The following is a 4,417-nucleotide window of genomic DNA, read 5'->3' on the forward strand; positions in this document are numbered from 1 at the left end:
GAGCTGCCTTCAAGGGTGGTGGAGGCAGAAAATTTAACTGATTTCAAGAAAAGATTGGATGAATACATGAATAGTAAGGATGGTTATAGTTGGCAGCTGGAAGGGACATCCTTGACGGGCTAATAAGCTCCTTTTTGTCCCTTTAAACTTTTGGGAAATTTATAACACGTTAGTTCAATATATTTGAAAAATTACAATTGTCCTAAGAGATGGCGCGCAATGACCAACTTCAATGTATTTATTTCAATATGATTTGCAAGCCTTGATTTGGTTGCTATAAAATTTTCAGTATTTTCAACTTAAACGTAGCTAAGTGCCCAGACCATATCTGCTTCTTGTCTAGCCCTGTTGACAAGATGGAGAACAACTTTCCAGTAGAACCTGCTGACTAAACGGCCATTAGCAGAAGAGGGTTTCACTTTCACTTTCATAATACACCCACATTAGACACGTGGAGAGAGTTCAGTGATAGATCGCGGTGTCGAACATTGGATCGTTTGTTTTTACATTCCGGCACGTTAATTACACTTGGACACTCTTGTAAAACTAATAATTTGATTGAGTAAATCAGGACAAAATTTAAAAATGTGTTTTTCTTTTTTTTTGTTATTCTTTTTCTTTTAATCATTGAATGATATTTCAGTAAAGGTCACAAAGGTCTGATATTTCAGTAAAGGCTATCCTCGATAGCCGCTGCCCTCGCAATTATTTTAGGCAGAATTAGAGTAAACTAATCTATGAGACTTTTTTTCCCCTTTTTATTAGCTATACTTTTGTGCGCCAGTAATACCAAGTGTGGGGGCTCGCGTGTACCCGATTCGATTTTATTACTCATAAGGATCTCTACCAGCCTACCCTCAAACTGAAATTATTTTAGGCAGGATTAGAATTAATTAATCTATGAGACCTTGGGTGTGGTCAAATATATCAATTGAAAGGGTTTGACCCCTTGAGTCCAAAGCTGTAATTAGATCTCATATCGGTCAAGAGTTGACGGAGCTATGAGCTAAAGGTTTGTATTTGATAAAAAAATAAAACAAAAAAACAGCTCAGATCCATTCCGTGAGCGGTTATGCCTCGGCTAAAAATAGAAGAACAACCGTTTGGGTTTGTTTGTTTGTAATTATGCACAAAGCTACACAAGAGCTATCTGTGCTCTGCTCACCACGGGTATCGAAACCCGGTTTCTAGCGTTGTAAGTCCTGTGCCACTGGGGGGCCAACCGCTTGGGAGAAGCACATTTAAAGATAAATATTTACGATGTTTGATTTACATTCATAAACAGTACGTGAATTATCTGTTTGTTATGAAATTGCGATATTTTTTAACTTTAGGCTTACCATTACGTCTTGAGAAAAACTTTCATCTAAGCACACTGTTAAATGAGCTGATTTATAAAATTTAATAACACATGAAGCATTTTTCGCGTGTCTCTCAGTGGATCGGCGCTAAGTTTACAGACTTACACCGATAAAATCCGGGGTTCGATTTCCCGTGATGGAGAGAGTGCAGATAGCCTACTGTGTTTCTTTGTGTTAAAACAGATAATTTTTAATCTAGAGGTTTCACTTTGTTGTCGTTCTAACAAGCCTTCATAAATTCTAAATACTGTTGCGTCAGCGAGGTCACGTGACTGGTGTCACGCCACCTCTCGAACTTTCGGGAATAGTCGGGAGATTACTAGATATAGGGTAGACTGGTATATATATATCAGAGGGTGACAACGTGACGGAACAACGTGTGTGTAGGTAGTGAGTAATTGAACTGCAGTCAGAGAGAGAGAGACGTATTGTTGAAGTTCGTTGTTATAGCGTTTGTTATAGAGCGACTGTTGAAAACAAGTGTATCGTGAAGTTATTTTTAGGAAGAATAAACCAGTTTTATTAAGTAAGGACTTGTGTCGCTAAAGTTTCGTCGGAACGAATTTACGGAAAATCAATTAACAAACGGAGACGTAACAATACGTTTTCTCGATAATATCAAACCTTGTATTGAATATTAATGGTTTGTTTGTTTGTTGAATTTCACACAAAGATATTCGAGGGCCATCTGCGCTAGCCGTCCTTAAATTTCATGTGATAGACTAGACGGAAGGCAGCTAGTCAAAAATACCCACCACCAACTCTCGGACTGTTCTTTAGTAACGAATACTGGAATTAACAGTCACGTTATAACACCCTTATGGTTGAAAGGTCGAGCACGTTCAATGAAGGACAATTGGATGTATTCAACCCGTTAGTTGACACTTATACGCATCTAAAGTGTATATATTTTTTAAAATTATTTAACAGTTCTGCTAATGAAATCTCAGAATACAATCTCAAGAGCGACTTAGCTGGAAATTCAAATACAGTTTAGAGATCGTTAGTTCGCTTGATGCATCTCACTTTACTTCGCATGATGCAATAAGTACAAGGTTTAGATTACCTGCGTCCTTTCTGTATCGCGAAGAATTTTAAACAAGATGAATCAACTTGTCCTGAAGGTCCCACATCTTGGAACGCCTAGTTTTTTAATCGTAGTGACCTACTTCAGCAACTAGTTTGTTGCCTGCCATGTATTCCGGTTTTCGACAGATAATGACGGATGGGATAGGTGAATGTGTTAATATATCTTAACGATAGTCTTCCGGTGGATTAACGGTAAGATTACGAGCTTACAATGCGGGAATCTGGGGTTTGATTCCCCGCAGCAGCCAGAGTGCAGATAGCATTACATTAATAAAACAAAAACAAGAACCCTAATAGTATATATATATATATTGCCTCCCAGTAGCACAGTGGCATGTCTGCGGACTTACAACGCTAGAAACCGGATTTCGATACCCATGGTGGGCAGAGCACAGATAGCCCTTTGTGTAGCTTTGTGCTTAACTACAAACAAACAAAACAATATATGTATATATTGCTTTAGGGATTCACAGAAATATCATAAAATAATAATAACAATAGCCATTAAAATTCTGTCCCTCTCCCGGTGAGTTTACAGACTTACAGCGCTAAAATCCGGGGTTCGATTCAACGCTGCGGACAGAGAGTGCAGATATCCTATTGTGTTAACTTTGCACTAACCGTAATCCGTATAATGTTGAATGGGCAACATTTACATCAAGTGCCTACTAAAGCACCATTGTTGAATACTAACTAGGCAGAGTTCGTTCTTTCAATTCGGTTTCAAGTATTAATTATAGAAAGTTCAGTATTTTAGAACTTACGAGTGGTTAATGTTTTATATACTACTGATGTCTTATACTCTTCTAGTTGTTGAAAAGTCGAACGAAAGATAATTACCGATCAGTTAAATAATTATATTACATGAAATTCCTATTTTAATGACACATCTTCTTTTTTCCCCCTAAATTCCTATCGCAAGTAAATACTCCTGTATTTCTTCACGCTTCACGTGCTTTGCACGGTCACAGGTCAAGCTAAGTGGTCAATCATACGAGTTCGATGTTAATCTTATATAAGGAGTTTGTTTGTTTGTTTGTTTGTAGTTAAGCACAAAGCTACACAAAGGGCTATCTGTGCTCTGCCCACCACGGGTATCGAAACTCGGTTTCTAGCATTGTAAGTCCGCAGAATATAGGGAGTTAATAGTTGGATGTTATATAGGTGTATTTTTAATGTGGTCCGTTATGGCTCTGGGTTTATAACGCTAGCATATAGGGTTCGATCCACACGAGTCCACTGTTTAGCTTTGCGTTAAAACAAACATTTATATTTGTTTGTTTCAGAATTTTACAAAAAGCAATAAAAGGGCAATGTGCACATAGTCTTGTAGGATCGAACAGTCACTCTTATAACGCTCCCACGTTCATAAAGTGCAGAATGTGCTTTTGTGAAAACGAGTCGCAAACCACGAATCCTCGGATTCACAGTATGGGCACGCTAGCCACTAGGATACGATCGACCGACTGTTTTTCATATAATCGTATTACGCACAGAAGAGTTTAGATACTATATTGTCGCGTATCTGTTTCCGGTATAATTTCTCTCCGAGGAACTTCAGCGATACAAGTCCCTGCTTAATTGGGCCCGGCATGGCCAGGTGGTTAGGATACTCGACTCGCAATCTGCTGGTTCGAATCCCCACACATGCTCGCCCTTTCAGCCGTGGGGGCTTTATAATGTGACGGTCAATCCCACTATTCGTTTGTAAAAGAGTAGCCCAAGAGTTGACGGTGGGTGGTGATGACTAGCTGTCTTCCCTCTAGTCTTACACTGCTAAATTAGGGACGGCTAGCGCAGATAGCCCTAGTGTAGCTTTGCGCGAACTTCAAAACAAACAAACCCTTCTTAATTAAAACTAGTTTATTCTTTCTCGATACAAACTTTTTGTCATGAGTTTCTAGAAGGATCATGACTGTTCCTGGCAACTCTAGTCTTTTCTAGGCGCCCTCTATTTTAGTTTATAA

Source organism: Limulus polyphemus, unplaced genomic scaffold (assembly GCF_000517525.1).
Source record: "Limulus polyphemus unplaced genomic scaffold, Limulus_polyphemus-2.1.2 Scaffold2720, whole genome shotgun sequence".
NCBI classification, from domain to species: Eukaryota; Metazoa; Arthropoda; class Merostomata; order Xiphosura; family Limulidae; genus Limulus; species Limulus polyphemus.